This window comes from Bos mutus, chromosome 22 (genome assembly GCF_027580195.1).
Source record: "Bos mutus isolate GX-2022 chromosome 22, NWIPB_WYAK_1.1, whole genome shotgun sequence".
NCBI lineage: Eukaryota > Metazoa > Chordata > Mammalia > Artiodactyla > Bovidae > Bos > Bos mutus.
Window position 1 is genome coordinate 26447673 of NC_091638.1, and position 18065 is coordinate 26465737.

Here is an 18065-nt window from a genome sequence, read left to right on the forward strand (position 1 = left end):
GTGATAGTAATAGTATACAAAAATGCACCATGATTCCCTTGCAGAGGGTGATACGAAATCTCATCTGCAAACAACAGTACCTTGGATAGTTACCAGTGCATTGCTTCTAGAAGGATATCTTGTAAAAGGTTTGGCGGTTTTATCATCGCTGTTTTGTATTTGTATTTAACATTCTTAAGCAGCTGTATCACTAGTTAAGAGGGTTTTGGATGATTTTCAGATAAACGATCTGTACTCCTATAGGTGATACATAAAAATGTTTCTTTGTTTTATCTTAAACTGTATCGTGGTTTCTTACTGACTCAGGACCAGCCATATCCCCATGATCTCTGAGTTGTCGTTTTCTAATCTTTCTATCCTTCTCCCCTGCTGAAGAGATGTTAGCTGTGAATTCTTTTGTCTGTGAATGAATCTGCAACATTTCCTTCATCTGTTCTAACCTGCAATTTACACTTCCTCATCCACTAAAATAACACAATTGAACTTATTGAGATGGTTCTAAATTAAAAGTAAACAGTCACTGAATGAGGCAGGTATTTCCATAATAAAATGTTTGCAGTTGGTGAATTTTTGCAGAGATAAGATTTAGGTTGCTATGATTTTTTTTTTTTTTTCAGTTCTTAGATACTAGCCTAGGATTTAAATACTGGAAGTAGCTATGAGTAAACTCCAAATGAATACCTGTCATTATAGTCATTGATCTCCATTTTCAGTCTTATTTACAGTAGTAAAACAGTATGGATAAAATGAGTGTTTAATATCATTAAATACTGAATGTATCATTCAGTATTTTAGGACATCTACACAGGTCAAAATAAACTGGGATTGAAAGGATTTAATAGCATACATTAATTGCAGAATAATAAATTACTCTGTATAATTCAAGGTCTCCAATTTTATCTTTTAAATATGTATGTACTTGGAGTAGCTGCATAATTACTTCAGTCTTCCTTCCACCTCAGTTTTAGACTGAGTTGTGAACAGTGCACACCCTTCTGCCCACCCCATGCACGTATACACTTACAGCCATCCACATAATCTTGTTTCATTTATAGAACTAGTTTTAAATAACCAAGAACAAATTGGAACGCAATCTTCAAACATACTAAAAGCATTGCAAATCCAGCTGAATAAAAATCAAGAATAGGTCTTCCGTTCCTTTCATAGGACACAGAACCAAATGTGCAGCCAAATTATCTTCCCATTAAGGTCACATTCTCATTTTTGTAGGAGAAAATCAAAGGAGTCTACCCCAGAAGCATCCAGTCTGTTAAATCCCATTATTGAAATGAACTTGGGAAATGACGACACACACCTTCCTGTCCCTCCTCATCAGTTCAGAATTTGGAGGGGCAAAGGAAGTGGAACACATGCTCAATTGGGGCAGTAAATACTAGGCTGTAGGAGACTGTCTTACTGTTAAATACAGTAATGGGTTTTTAATGGCTGCTGTCCAAAGTTACACTGGAGAAAAATGGTTTATTAGTAATAATAATAGCTGGCACTTTTATCTTCAAAGCACTTTACAAATATTAGCTCATTAATCCTCTAACTGCCACTGGGAGGGTGCGTTAATGTTTTTATCCTCAGTTTACAGCTGGTGAGACAGGAAAATAGAAGGTAGAAACCAAGTTTTCAAAAGGAGGTTTTGTGTATGGAGGTCAATTTCCAATTCAAACAACTCATATCAATTTTTATATACAATTGAATGGTATTCACTCTGACGACTGTCATTCCTTTTTTGAGGGGATAGTAATTAAGGTCAAATCCAATTTATTTGAACTTGATTCACATGAGATACACCTGAATTGCTCATTCCTGGTCCTTTAGCACTATTTCAAGCAAATCAATTGTGTTCAGAATCTATTCAGCCCAAATCAATTACATGCAGAAACTTGTATGCATGGAAAAAGGTCTCTTGAGACCCTTTGAAATTTAGCTCCACTGAGAGTTGCTGGAGATCACAATGTGAAAGAGGTTCAAGGTCAAATTTAAACACCTTTATTCTGGCTTTCTATTTTTAACCATTCACTCAGATCTCCTTTCCAGAATATACTATATGTCTTAAATTAGTGAACAATAATGAACGACCCAAACAGTCTATTAACCCTTCTGGTGTAGTCTGTAGATGGTAAAATTATTATGGGTTTTCTTTCTTTACTTGTCACCAAGGACGATGTTTTCAATTCTTTGCCATTGTACAATGCCTTAAGTATTTTAACTGAATAAATCATTTCCCCACTGTGTCATTAGATGCAATGTAGACAACAAGTTTACAAATTCTCTGAATTTATAATACAAAAATAAACGCATTTGTTAAGGAGCCAAGTGCTATACTCTAAAGAAGCAGGCATGGATCAAACAAAAGCCTTATAGCAAATTCACTCCATATAGTCCAAGGAAATGGGATCTACTGTCTAGACTAAGCAGAAAGCAAACACATTTCTGCCACTATCTATTACATAAAAAAGTCTTCTGGAGTCAGTGTTCGAGAATGCTATTTATATTTTGCATATTAAAAAATTAACATTTTTCTAAATACTACATACCCCCAAAATCAAATACCTCTCAAAATTCCCACATATATTGACCATGCCTACAAGAGGGTTGATTTTTCCCTCCAAAGCCTTATCTTAATTGACAGCTGCTAATAAAGACAGTGCCACCATTATGATGGGTGTCATTTTCAAAAACAGCCAGCCTGGGATATGGCATCTGCCGTTGCCAACTATGTCTATCTTAATCTGGAGTGGCAGATACACCTTTGTGGAAATGCCAACCGTGTAATGCAATTGGTTACATATAATACCCGGATATGAGGGAAATCTATGCATATTGAGATTACAGAGTATCAGAAACATTTCCACCAAGAAATAAAAGATGGTAATGAAGGCAACCAAAACGTTTGGTGAGGGTGAAGGTTGATTTTTACATATATTGGTGCCCAGGACAGAGTTCAGGAGGACTCAGACATCAGACACTTTTATGACATGATTTTGCAGAAAACACAAATGTCTTTCTTTGCCAATGTACCTCCCACACGGGAGTGTCTCACCCACATGGGAGTGTCTCACAGCAAATCTTTGCAACAAGAATTTTAAATCCTCTTTTTAAATGCCACCACTCCGAGGATTAGCATTCAATATCATTTAATACTTAAGGAGGAGCCCTTAAATATCTACTTTCCATATGACAAAATAATACATAGAAGAGGCAAATCTGGATGGTCCTTGACAAAGACCATAGTTAGAGAATCCTGCTAATCCCGGGGTGCCGGTACTATGGACATTGCCCAGGTGGGGAATGAAGTCCAAGAGTGAAGAGAATGGGTATGTAATGAACTGAATGTGTGTCTCTTCCAAATTCATATGTTGAAACCCTAATCTCAATGAAAAGCTATTTGGAGGTGTAGCATTTGCAAGGGAATTGGATCATGAGAGTGGTGCCTTCATGAATGTGATCAGTAGCCTTATAAAACAATACTGGAGAACTCTTGAACTCTTTTTGTCATTCTCACCAGAAAGGTATAAAGAGAAGTCAGCAGTCTGCAAATCAGAAGGCTTTCTTAAGAACCAGACTATGCTGGAATCCTGATGTCAGGCTTCCAGTCCCCAGAACTGTGACAAACAAATTTCTATTGTTTATAAACCTCCCGTTCTGTGATACTTTGTTACAGTAGTCTTGACTAAGATGGGGTGTTTAGGGGTCTGCTGGACTCAAAGGCAGCACAGTGTCAAGAGTAAAAGAGCTTGAGGCTGGAGATTAGATACTTTTGAGCTGGAATACTACTGGCTTGGCCACTTCCAAGTCATACTGTGTGACCTTGGACAAGGACACCTATTGTCTGTGACACTCCGCATTAAACGAATATTAGCATAACAGTACTTTCCTCAAAACACTGATGCAGAGATTATAAAATACATCATTAACATTTAGTAATGGACAGGTAATTTAACTGTTTGCCTGGCATAGCCTCAATTCTGTCTCTAGCACAAAGCAGTTACTCAATAAAAGCCTTTAATGATTAGTCACTGTCACCGTCTCATAGCACATTCAATAAATCAATCATTTAATCAGTCAATGTATAATGGAATTAAGGAACCTATAAAAAAAGTCGAATCTCCTTATATTTGCACAGGGTTATATTCAACCTTCACAGTCCAACTCTCACATCCATACATGACCACTGGAAAAACCATAGCCTTGACTAGACGGACCTTTGTCGGCAAAGTAATGTCTCTGCTTTTGAATATGCTATCTAGGTTGGTCATAACTTTCTTTCCAAGGAGTAAGCGTCTTTTAATTTCATGGCTGCAATCACCATCTGCAGTGATTTTGGAGCCCCAAAAAATGTCTGACACTTCCCCATCTATTTCCCATGAAGTGATGGGACCAGATGCCATGATCTTAGTTTTCTGAATGTTGAGCATTAAGCCAACTTTTTCAGTCTCCTCAAGAGGCTTTTTAGTTCCTCTTCACTTTCTGGCATAAGGGATGGTATCATCTGCATATCTGAGGTTATTGATATTTCTCCTGGCAATCTTGATTCCAGCTTGTGCTTCTTCCAGCCCAGCATTTCTCATGATGTACTCTGCATAGAAGTTAAATAAGCAGGGTGACAATATACAGCCTTGATGTACTCCTTTTCCTATTTGGAACCAGTCTGTTGTTTCATGTCCAGTTCTCATGTATGGATGTGAGAGTTGGACTGTGAAGAAAGCTGAGAGCCAAAGAATTGATGTTCTTGAACTGTGGTGTTGGAGAAGACTCTTGAGAGTCCCTTGGGCTGCAAGGAGATCCAACCAGACCATTCTAAAGGAGATCAGTCCTGGGTGTTCATTGGAAGGACTGATGCTGAGGCTGAAACTCCAGTACTTTGGCCACCTCATGCGAAGAGTTGACTCATTGGAAAAGACTCTGATGCTGGGAGGGATTGGGGGCAGGAGGAGAAGGGGATGACAGAGGATGAGATGGCTGGATGGCATCACCGACTCAATGGACATGAGTCTGAGTGAACTCCGGGAGTAGGGGGAGTAGGTGATGGACAGGGAGGCCTGGCGTGCTGCAATTCGTGGGGTTGCAAAGAGTCGGACACAACTGAGCGACTGAACTGACTGAACTGAACTGATATTCAACCTTGGACAGGAAACTGGTGAATTTTTCAGTATTTCCCCTAGACTCATTGCATTCCCTCAGCTTATATGTTAATTCTTAATTTGCTTTTTTAAAACAAATAAGTTATACAATATTTCTCTTTTCTTTCAAAGAAGGAAATTTAAAAGCTGTAGAGTGTATTATGAACTGAGTTACATATGATGGTATGTGCACTTTCTTTCTGGCTTCACCACTGCCCAGCCCACTATTCAACCTTACTTCAGTATTTTTCCTCTACAAAATAAGCTAACAACTTATTCCGTTTTGTCTGCCCTGTTGTTGAAAAAGTCAAATTAGATATGGGAAAATTCTGTAAAAACCTTAAAGTACTCAAATAATGATTTTTTTAAACAGAAATATTCAGCAGTAATCTTCTAAATGAATGTAAATGCTGTGTTGAATGTCAGTTCAGTTCAGTTCAGTTCAGTCGCTCAGTCGTGTCAGACTCTGCATCCCATGAATCGCAGCACGCCAGGCCTCCCTGTCCATCACCAACTCCCAGAGTTCACCCAAACTCATGTGCATGGAATCGGTGATGCCATCCAGCCATCTCATCCTCTGTCATCCCCTTCTCCTCCTGCCCCCAGTCCCTCCCAGCATCAGAGTCTTTTCCAATGAGTCAACTCTTCACATGAGGTGGCCAAAGTACTGGAGTTTCAGCCTCAGCATCAGTCCTTCCAATGAACACCCAGGACTGATCTCCTTTAGAATGGACTGGTTGGATCTCCTTGCAGTCCAAGGGACTCTCAAGAGTCTTCTCCAATACCACAGTTCAAAAGCATCAATTCTTCAGCGCTCAGCTTTCTTCACAGTCCAAATCTCACATCTATACGTGACCACTGGAAAAACCATAGCCTGACTAGACGGACCTTTGTTGGCAAAGTAAGATCTCTGCTTTTGAATATGCTATCTAGGTTGGTCATAACTTTCCTTCCAAGTTTTGAATGTCAAGGGTCTCAGAAAAGGTCAATACTTGTCTTCCCCTTGAACCTTTGCACAGGAGATGTATTTTTCTTTGAACACATCAATATGTAAGACATCCCATAGTAAGCTGATATCCTGTCACATCACTTTGTTTAGTGGTCTTCAACACAGTAACAAACTAAATTCACAGTCAGCTCTAATAGCAACAAATCATTAAAAATCTCCAAAAATTTCTCACCAATTTACTTTCTATTACTTTGGAAACTATGTTCCTTAGCCAGGGTAAATACAAATTTCTCGTATCAGGATGCTACCAATATATCCCTGATTTAGTTTCTCATCCTCTTTATCCTGATAACACTGCATCACAGAGGGGGAGCCCTTCAGAGATCCAAATATCCAGGTCACAATGACTTTAGGCTATCAGAGTATTATCTGAGGGTATCTCCACTTCTTGGGCACATCTATAATTCCTAGAGTTAAAATCACCACTTACAGCAAAAGCTTCTATTAGGGAGGAACCTCTGCTAAAAATGCAAACCTGTTACCAAAGAAGCTAGAATCCATTGTTTGCCTTATTCACTGTGCTTTACAGCTTTCTCTTGGAAGGCAGAGATAATTCAAGGGAAAGGGCAAGTTTGTTTTGAAGTTTGAAGCTTCAACTGAAACCCACTTCTGGCCATGAACATGCCCACCTGGGGCAATGAAAGAGGATCAGAGGAAGGAATAACAAAGGGGAAGGGAAAATGATGGCCTCGAATGCAAATTTCAGGATTCTCCCTTTTGTCCAGCTTTTGGCAGTTTGGGTTTTCTTCTTCCCCCTTATACAAGTTCTATAATTGTGAAGTCTTCAGGGTGTGCTGGATATTCCTCAGTAGCTCTCCAGATTTATATTTACTCTCCACCTTCCTCCAGGCTGCTCTGTGCAGAGGTAACCAACTGCAGCAGATCACTTGGACCAGGCTCCTTCGTCCTCTGACTGCTGATGGGTACAGCCACTGGGAGGAAGAAGCAAGAGATCTTGGGGTAGGAGGAGACCGGTGTCCTGCAACTTGACAATGGCTGTTTCTATAAAACCACAGGTTCTGTCTGCAACCTTCCCCAGAGCTATGGCTCCCATCTTTCAGTAACTTCTTTCTCCTGTCTTCCCTCTAGACTAAGGGCAGTAATAGCCCAGGGTTGCCTCAGCAGCCTTTCCTTGTTGGCTTCCCTCAACTCTGCCCCAAAAGATGTGGTTGGTTTCTTCTTTAAATTCCCTTCAATTGTCCCATATGAGTACCACTTACATACAAGGGGAAAAAAAATCAAGTGAAAGCAAGAGAGTGCCAACTTTTACGCAGAGGAGATTAAAAAAACTCTGGGTCCTTTAACACTGCCAAGAGAACACGCTACCCTGTTCCTGTGGACGGCACTCTGCCACCAGAGCATTCAAGTCCAGTACTGCAAGATCGTCACGTTTCTCAAGATGAGTCAGAAATATGAATTTTATGTGAAATCCCTGGTTTTAAAATATTGACTTAAGTATTTTCTAAATATGTCTTAGGCCAAAGAAAACACATATGTAGGCTGGGTTCAGTCCAAGGGACATAGGGCTGGATCTTAAATAGACTATGGTGCCTCTTAAAAAAAAAAAATCTGCTTTTCGTTATAATGCAAAATTATATCAAGAAACATAGAAATTATCATCTATACAGCTCTTTCCTACACAATTAATTAATCTAAAAACAATAACTTTCTCTCCCTCATTTGAAATTTCATAGCAAAAACAGAACTATCTGGAACCCAAAAGTGACAAGAATCTTGATATCTAGGATTGTTCTAAATGTATGAATCTAATCAAATCACATAGTTTCTGCATGGCTCTCTCCATTCATCTGCAAAATCAGGATAATGACTTTTTCCCTACCATCTTCACAGGGACATTCGGCTGAAAAATGAAATAATACATAGTAAATGAAAAGCACATTTAAGCTCTTCAGAGAATAAAGTGCTGTATAAACCAAAGGGATTACTAAGAAAAACCTCAGAGGTTAGTCAGAGCTTTTCTTCTTTTCCAACCACATTTCATGATGCCAAGGTAACTGTAAGTCAACGCCGCAGGCCAGCGCAATGTTACAGAAGACGTCTCCAAATCTAAGGCGGTGGTTCTCAACTCCAGCATTACTATTTCACCGGAGTTTTTCAAAAATCCACATGCCTGGTCACCACTTCCAAGAATTCTTACTGAATTTATCTGGCTTGGCAGTTTTTAAAAAGTTCTCTAGATGATTCTCATTTCAGTCAAGCCTGAAAACTACTACCCAGGATTTTTCAAACGTGAAACGATCACTATCTGCATATATACATCTAATTGATGTAATCAACAAAGTTCCAAGATTTTAATAGTAACATAATGTGCTGTGCCATGCTGTGCTGATAGCGCAGTTGTGTCTGTTTCTTTGCCCGCCAGGCTCCTCTGTCCATGGGGATTCTCCAGGCAAGAATACTAGAGTGGGTTGCCATGCCCTCTTCCAGGGCATCTTCCCAATCAGCTGAGCCACCAATAAGTTCACACTTATTCATATACATATACACACTTGTGTCTATCTTTTATCCATTCACACACTGAGCATGGAATAAAAATTATTATAATAAGAAGCCAGAATTTATTGAGTGCTTAATGCATTCTAGTAAGTTGGCTACCTAGATTGCTGCATATAACACTCAGTCACTAAGCCGTGTCCAAATCTGTGCAACCTCATGAACTGCAGCATGCCAGGCTCCTCTGTCCTCCACTATCTCCTGAGTTTGTTCAGTTTCATGTCCACTGAGTCAGTGATGCCATCTACCATCTCATTCTCTGCCACTCCCTTTTCTTTTTGCCTTCCCAGCATCACGGTCTTTCCAATGAGTTGGCCCTTCACATCATGTGGCCAAAATATTGGAGTTTAATGAATATTCAGAGTTGATTTCCTTTAGGACTGACTGGTTTGGGTATGGATAGTGCTCCACATCTCCATAGACGAAATCAGTTTTACGGAGGTTAAAATGACTTACTCAGGACCATGCATTGAGGAATTAACAGAACTGGACTGGGAACCCTGGCAGCCTGACTCTTACAGTCATGATATTTATGTAATAACTACCACACCCTGTTTGCTTCCCACTGTGACAGAACCTGTAGTGTTTAAAAGATAAGTGAAATGAAGCATGTGGCCTCAAAAAGATTCTGCCATCTGATAGGGGAATTGTGATGCAGACTAAACTTCACAGGTTAAACAGGAAAATAGTACACTATCGTCCCTGGAATGAGGGAGAGGTGGATTGGAAAATGGGCAATGCCTGGCTTTACTAAGCTTCTACTTCACAACTATAGAGGAAATGAGATGTACTCAGACATCCGAAGAGAGAATGTAATAAGACCACCAGGCAAAAAAAACACCTGGTCAAAGAACAGACTGCATTTATATATTAGCCATTCAGCACATTTATTATTATCACCTCCTGGTATCACTTGGATTGAATGTTTATGCCTCTCTAAATTTACCAAATTATCATCTCAACCAGCAAACCACAACTTTTGAAGAATTCACCACAGTTCAAAATTTATTTCTGATTCTTACTGAAAAATTGTACACAAACCCAACTGTAACACACATGTACACACACACACACACACACACACACTCTCTTAATGTGATTTCCAAAGAGGTAAACAAGTTGCAATTTTTGGTAGTAATAAACTCATGTGAAAATTAAGTAAAAATTTTTAGAAAAATTTTAATAACTGAAAACAGAATATTCTTTCTCTTTGTACTTGTATTATCTAAACACAATGGGAATGTAAGCAAGACCATTTTTTTATCCACAATACATATAATCTCAATTAGTTATGGTCTATTTGTGCACTGACTAAAAACATTCGTTAACAAAACAGAATTTTCTAGTTTACTGGATAAATATACCAGGAGAAATTGCAGAATAATGTTAGGTTGCCAAGCAACCGCTGCTCTACTCCCTCATTCATCAAGCTTCTTATCCCAGTGCTAGAGAATTCCAACCAATTTGTTTCTTGGGAAAATTATAGTGACTTTCAGTAACACAATAACACTTTTATTCTCAGAAGATAAACTTAGATGTTCTTTTGATCAAAGGGATGTGTTAATTCATTACTCTCTACATGGTGCTAATGAGAAAGCTATAATTAACCAACTACACTATTGCAATGCACATAAAATAAACTGCAGTAATTAGTAATGTTTAAGGTGTTAACCAGCCTCCAAAATTAGAAAATACAGAATCTTTCCCCCAATAAAGATGCAGAGAAAAGAGAAATCACCACAGCTAATTAAACTGAGAATTGTTTCCATTCCCTACCCCATCTCCTCCCCAAAAGTGGGAGAGGCACAGGATCGCCAAAATGTGAGAGATTTCATTTTAAAAGCAGAGAAAATGGCTCAGTGCCAAAATTTACCTGTAGGTAGACATAAATGCTGGAGAATAATGTAATCTTTTCTTTGAAAGAATGCTTAGCACAATATTTTTCCAGGAATGAATAGAAAGAATATTATGCTTTCACTCATTAGCTGTGTTAACTTAGCATATTGTATGTAAATCACCATAATAATTGCATTCTCTTCAGACTGAATTAGTTAGTTAGAATGAAGCTGTAATCAAAATGTTCATAATTGAAAATATAGTATTCTTGGTCTCGTTTTGAAAAAATAACAAGGAACACTGATTGAATCAAATAATACAGTACATCACTGAAAATAGCCTTGGTATAGAGATACATTGTTTCTCTAGATTATACCTTAGCATGTCAATTAGCTCCCCAAATCTGGATTTGTCATGGTTTTTTACTGTTACCCTTTGTCTTCAGCCTAACTTCAGCTTTCCATGTGCAAAATCTAAGATTGACTTTTTAGATTTTAGATTTTTTTTTAGGGAAAATATAAATAGTAAAAAGCTAAATTTTGTTTCTAAAACGTATTAGACTCTATGGCACTGCTGGCTGTCATAAATCAAAGGGCAAAATAATTTCCAATAAATGGAACATTTAATGCCAATGCTCCTGGGAAAGAATATGTAAATGATCACATGAATTTCAGGCAAGCTGTCACAGTAATTCCTCAAGGTACCCTTTAAAGATGACATATTCACTGTGAAGAAGGGGGCATTGGTTGTCTTGCAAAAGTCAAACTTGAAGCAATACTCTACTATATGAACTGATACAGGGCTTCCTGACATTCATTTCTTCAAATCTGATGCCATTAGCCACCCTCTATTACTTAATTTTCTTTTATGAGATAAAAATTGGTAGAATCTCAAATCTGCCTTAAATCATTACTTTTACTTAGATTTCCCCATAAAAAATGAGTCTGTCTAAAATATTTTGAAAAGCAAATTTGGGTCAAACAACCTTCAGTCTTCAAAGATTTCAGAAGCTAATTATAAAAACCAAGCTCCAATCCAGCAAATATTTTCCTAGGTGAGGTCTATTTTGTAAATGTCATAAGGAGCTTTATGATGGTGACATCTGTCTGGTTTCACTTGCTTCAGAGCCATCAAAATATGTCAATATTCTAAAAAGCAAGTAATTTTTAAATGAATTTAATACTAGTTCATTTAATGACATGAATTCACTTTAAGGTAATAAATATATTATGCGCAATATCAAATTCTAGCAGACCTGTAATTAGGTAAAGGGGATATATAACTTGCTCATTACTGGATATGTTGGAGCACCTGTACAACCAAGAGCAGTAATAAACATCCATAGCCTTTTCTTTAAAGGAAAGGACCCATAAGGTGCAACAGAGAACAATCTGGAAAACATACATTAATCATCACAGTCCCAAACTTCTGCAGTGAAGAGTAGAAACATGCCTGGAAAGAGATTTTAATGAACTGTCCTAGCCAGTATTCTTACTTGCCCAGAAATAACTATTTGTTTCCATTTATTCACTGACAATATTCAAGAGTTCGTGAGAAATGGTTATACACTATGTGCTCTGCCATTACTGGAGGGACATCCACAGCAGTACTTTTAAGGCCATAAAATAGAAATCTCCATTAACCAAGTTAAATTTTGAAAGTCACAGGGTGATCCATCCTAAAAATAATGAAATTAAGACAAAGCCAACTGCAACATTAGCAGATGAGAGAGGAAACATTTTTACACAAAAAGCAGTAAAGTCAACAATCTTTTGTTCTCTTATTACTAAAAGTTTCCCTAAATAGCTTTCTAAGCTTCTTTCTCCGACCCGGTTGGTTAATTTATGTCTTCCAATCTTCTGGAAATCAAAGCTTTGTAGAAGATGAACTGGACAGTAATACTAATGTCAATCGACGGTCTCCAAAATTAGAAATCAGTATTTTGCCTTCAGTAAAAACGCAGAGAAAAGAGAAGACGCCCTATCTACTTAAATTGAGGATTAATTTATAGTAACAGAAACGGGGTCAGCAACCATAACTTTAGTGTTGATTACACAGCAGACGCTGAGCTAAACTGTTTACTGGAATTATCTTACTCCACTTGCTCAAAAACCAGAAAAGGAAGGTATTGATACTATCCCTATTATTTAAAAGGGGAAACTGAGGCATGGGGTAAACGACTCGTCCAAAACCACACATCTCAGACCTATGAACCCACGTAAGCGCGGCGAGAGACTCTGCCTTGCACGAGCCCAGGTGGCTCACCAGTTGCCCACCTCCGCGCGCACGCGCATACGTGCCCCCCCACCTCGGGCGTTCCGTGAGCGCGCCATCGCGCACGCGCATGCCCTGGCACCACTTGCCAGCTCTGGGGGCTCTTTGGGAGCCCCCCACCCACCCCGGCGGAGCTAACTCCGGCGCCACTCGCGTTTGGCTGAACCTGAGTCTTCCTCCGCGCCTTGTCGCCCTGCTGTGTCACTACACACCTGCCTTCAGGAGCTCACCTCCTACCCCTTCGCCGCCCGCCCTTCGGCTGACAGCCTGACCACCCAACCCCGCGCTCGCCCCAGGATGCGACTCGGGGTGTGGGTACCTGAGCCCTCGCGGTGGCGGCTTCTTCAGCCCCTGGCTTTTGGCAGGAATTCCTCAGTCCTGCTCCCGGATGAGAAAGTGAGGCTCGCAGTGAGCAAGAGGAGTGGGAATGAAGGGGCTGGCTGGCGTTCCCCAGCCTCCCGGCTCCAGTCCTTGCTCTCCAGATTAATCACTTTCTCCCTGCTCCCCCCAACCCCCACGCACACTCTCACTCAAAAAAAGAAGGGAGGGAGAGAGGCACAAAGAGGAAGAAGGGACCATCCGTGACTGGCATCTCTAGCTCCCCCAGCTCCGCTACCAGGGAGCCATGGCAACCACGCCCCCGACCTGCCCCCTCATCCCCTCGGTGGTCTGGGGAGGTGGAGCCCCTAAACGTCCCGGTTTTCTCGTCCCCCACCCCCGCCCCACCAACCCAGGTGTCCAAAATCTCCCTTTTCAAGCTGACGGCGCGTATCAAACCTCACTGGCATGTGTAATCATCCCCTGAGAGTGGGAGCAAGACAGAGGGGCGGCTGTGTTGGCGAAAGAGAACTGAGCCCTACGACCCAAGAGATGGTAGGGGGCAGGAAGGAGTCATGCCAGGACTAACCTTCAAACCCACCTGGACTTAGCAGCCCCCACCCGGGTGAGGCTGGAATCTCCAGGAGGGTCTGGAATCCCCTCCAGAGAGAAGCAAGAGATGCAGGTAAGGGAGGCTGGAGAAAAGACAGAGTCAACCTACCTACCCATGACCAGGAGGAGAAAGTGGGAGCTGGAGGATTCGAGGAGCCGCTTTACTCCGTCCGACCGACCAGAACCTCCTGAATCCAGCCTCAGCCACCAGGGGGCGGGGCTGGGAAAGGGGGTGTCTCTAACTGGCCGAAGGCTGAGGGAACCTCGGACCACCCTACTTTGTGCAATGACGGAGCCCTGACTACGCACCATCACCGACCCACCATGGGTTGACTCCCTCCCCGCTGGAGCAAACCCATTATCCTCCTTCGGTCTCGCTCAGAGTTGGGGAACTCCCCGGGGCTAACAAGACATAAGCACATTAACCACTGCCCCCACCCCCTACCCCCGGCACACCTGAGTCGCCCCCAGTACCAGATCCTTTCTGTACCTTCCTTCGAGGAAACCGCTCCTTCAAGCTGGCTTGGAGCGGGAGAAGGGCGTGGAAGTCCAGCAGCTCCGGCGGATGCACGGGAGTTTCTCGCCGGCAGCTCCCAGCCGATCTGCACGCGGGTCTGCCCGCGGAGAGGCCGCCGCGCCCCTCCCACCGCCGGCAGTGGCCGCGAGGACGCGGACCTGTTCTGGCTTGCTCTCGGATCCACACCCTCCCCGCAGAGGGAGGCTCGCGCAGCTCCTCTCTGCGGTGGTTCTGCCCACCCACCCCACACCCACGCCGCTTATTCCCCCTCCCTTTCCTCGATCCCTTGGGACAGCGAGAGTTACAGGCTTAAGACTTTTATTTCACGGTGAAAAGCAAGGGACGAAGCCCAAACTTTGTTCGCCATTTTCTACGTCTATGGTTAAAAGAGGTAGGATCGTTGCCCCTTTTATCTACAAAAGAGAAATTTTAAAGTCCGTCTGCCTCCTGATAGCTCCACTCCGTACGTATTCCAGACACAGGTCGCCAGTCTGGTTTTCTCCCAGAGCTGCATGTTGGAGGGGTGTGGTGCCATGGACCTATTTAATTTTTTTGTTTGTTTGTTTTCCTTTTTGCTCTCATTACTCATTTAGAGGCGTGATGAGGCTTGCTATTTAATTCACAAATGATGCTACTTCCGCAAACTGGCAAATTATTGGTATTTGAATGTATGCACCTTCTTCTATTATCATTTTTTAATCGTCCTATTGACTTATGATCAATAATTTTATCATATTGTTCCCTAACATTTTTTCCTACTTATTCTGTATTAATTCACTAATGAATTAATCAATTATAAAATAGAAAAAAGTCTTGGGTGCTTATTTCCACTACAAAAGGCCACTTCTGTTGCCTTAGCAATTCCCCCCAAAAATGCAATTTTTATTTGAAGATTCCAAAATTAATCTGGGAAAGTTACAATCTTTGCAGTATAAAGTGATTTTTATACCCGTTTCATTTTTTCCCTCACCATAATCATATTTTCCAAAAATTTCACACAGTTCCATTTTTTAAAAAATTTTGTTGAATTTAAGTTCTCTTTGATGGTTAGAGAATCATTGACTTCTAAGTTTTACTCTACTAAGGCAGTGAGATTGACCTTACAGTCTGGTTTTGTCCATTGAACAATGAGGGCATTTAGAGATGTGAGCCCCCCTCAGAGTTGGATGCCGCTATAGTGAGCAGCACCGGGAAGGCAACTCAGGATTCTGCTTCAGAAGCAACTGAATAAAATATTTTGAAAATGAACAAATGGACTTTTAAATTTTAATAATTGCTAACCTTGGAGCCCCAATTCTGTCAGTTCATGTGTGGGCATGGCTCTTACTGACTGTGTGGCAAATTGCGAATGCAAGTGAGGGCAGGATATATCCTGAGTTTAAACTGAACTGCTGGAGTAATTTCTTTGCCTGAGGCATCATTATTCACATGGCATGTTTTCTAAAGTAGAAACAAAGATAGAATATTGAATAAAATTCCAAAAGGGAAAGTACTGTTATCTGTAAGAAAACATTTCAGAGGTCAAGAAGACACAAAGCTAAGTTGATCTCCTGAGTATATCACCTTCTTGTAAGCATCTGCTGAGCAGAAGACTCAGAACTCCATCCTGGCCAAACCAACAGTGTACTGAAACCTTTTGCTCTTCTTTGCTTTATGGTATGTTTGCTTGACATTTGGATCCCTATTTTAAAAAACAAATGTTTGTTCAGCACCTACTAATTATCAGTCATTGTTCTAGGAGCCAGGGTACAGTGGAAAATTCAACAGGCAAGGCTAGTTACTTGTTTTTAAATTAACTACCCAAAGATATATAAGAGAATAGCAAGGCATGATACCGGAATCAAGAAGATGATAAGTCAGTTCTTATACATGAGTTTTTCTTGAAAGGGGAAAAAACATGATTCTGCGTGTAAATCAGGAAATAGCCCAAGAGTAAACCTATGGCTTAAGGACAAACATTAAGTCCTCATGTACACTAAAAACTTTACCCCAGGCAAGTACATTTTAAGAAAGAAGCGAGGGACAGAGGGAAAAGGTAGGCTAGGGAAAAGGAAGGAAAGGAGGGAGGAAGGAAGACAGACAAATGATTAACCAAGAAAGGAAAATAGAATTTGAGAGAAAGAAAGTATTTTATCCAACTAAAGGAAGTTTGTTTTTTAAGGAATTCAAAATGGAGGCAGTGACTTAAACTTCCACATCCAAGAAACACTTCATAGTTATTACCTCCAAGGATAATTTCATATTTTTAATACATCGTCAAGGACAGGCAACCAATTCAGGTTTTCCCATCCCAAGAAACTTACAGATCTATTGCCTCTGCTTCTAGAAAGACTGGAACCTGACACCAGAAGGCAGCCTTCAGCCTGAATGGATGTTTGCTGAAGATACCTTCTGCTGCTGCTCTGAAATCCTCTCTTGGCTCCCATTCTCCGGTCTGACACTCTATTCAGCACATTTCTCACTCTACAAACAATCCTTATCTATCAGCCGTCACACCTTTGCATGTGGGTTCTGGAGAAAGACTGGATACTTATGTCACATGAAAATGTGATTGCCTTAGCCTTGAAAGGTGTGAATTTCTTGCTCACAATTGAGGAAGATCGTGGAAAATAAAATTTCAGCTATCAAATCACAAATGCAAGGGAGAAAAGGAGTTCTTTCATGAATAGAAGCAGAAGGTGAGAGAGATATGCTGGTCATCTGGAAAAAAAAGAGAAAGGATATTAAAAGCTGGGGTATTTTTCAGCTTTTACTGCTGATTTACTACCTACCCTCGGCCTGAACCATCATTTGGTATCATTCCCAGAGTAGGGCCATTGAAGGAATATTGGCTCTTGGCAAAGGCTAGTAGCTAGTGATATGGCATCATTCCTAGAAAAATTGTTTAGCAGAAGAGCTATAGTTTTGGAAACGGCATTTCAGTCTAGCAGTTCAGAATAGTCACAGATCGACAGAGGTTTTCCAGCCAACTGCTGTAATAAAGGAAAGCAGGATCTTTCCACTGAGGGATAAACCCTCAAAGGCAACCTTGGAAGTACAAAGCAGCCACCTTCAGCTTAGATATTAATAAAGCAAAAGAGGACCACATTAACTCTGAGGAGTTAAAATGACAGAGTTGATACTCCTTTAACTTGTCCTTTAATGTGAGAACAAAAGGACATGTATTAAAAATCAAAGGGCAATAATTCTGGAACAAATAAAAAGGTAAAATCTTATATTTCACACTGTGGATCATTAATATGTGTGATTCACCCTCAGGAGGTCATGGAACCAGATACTTTCCCTGGATTTTAATAGGACTAAGGAATTTTATGGTCATTAATAACACTATACTTATATAGCTAAAACATTGCTTATATTTTGTCAAATTTCAGGCTTCAAGGCATTTGTTGATTTCTTGTGGAGATCAGAAAGATTTCCTGTCCTCCAATTAGAAACACCTAACTGTCAATTATGGCTGGCTTACTTTCATATTGGTGATTCGTTCCAAAGTCCTAGGCAACCAAGTTTTATTCACATTTATTGGGGGAAAAGCCTGATATTTGGGGAAGATGAGAATTTCATCTGAATCTGTACTCCAAACAAAGTATAAAATCTTTTCAATCTGGTAAGGACCTCAGCTAACATATTCTCCTACAGCTTCTTTTTATACTTGAGGTAGGTAAGGTTCAGAAATTTTCTCCAGGTGGTACAACTAGTTCGTGGCCTAGAAAATATTTTTTTAAATCTCCTCATTTTTAATCTTGTATCATTTTAGAACGTGACGAGCCACTGCCATTCTGGAAGATAATTTATTCCAATTTTGCTACAGCAAACAAAATGTATGCTAAATAGTGAGACAGTGAGTGAT

General features: G+C 40.5%; 1 protein-coding gene across 3 annotated transcripts in view; it reads right to left on the bottom strand.

The window, feature by feature from the left end:
- The window catches only part of CHL1 (cell adhesion molecule L1 like), a 226658-nt gene extending 212347 nt beyond the window's left edge, over positions 1-14311 (bottom strand). Inside the window, exon 1 of one of the 3 annotated variants that reach the window (XM_070359420.1) lies at positions 14189-14311. The gene's annotated coding sequence lies outside the window, so the exon portion shown is untranslated. Of the gene's footprint in view, positions 1-13807; positions 13960-14188 lie in introns of those variants that run through there. The other 2 variants (XM_070359418.1, XM_070359419.1) reach the window with 2 other exon arrangements.
- Positions 14312-18065: the final 3754 nt, after the last annotated feature.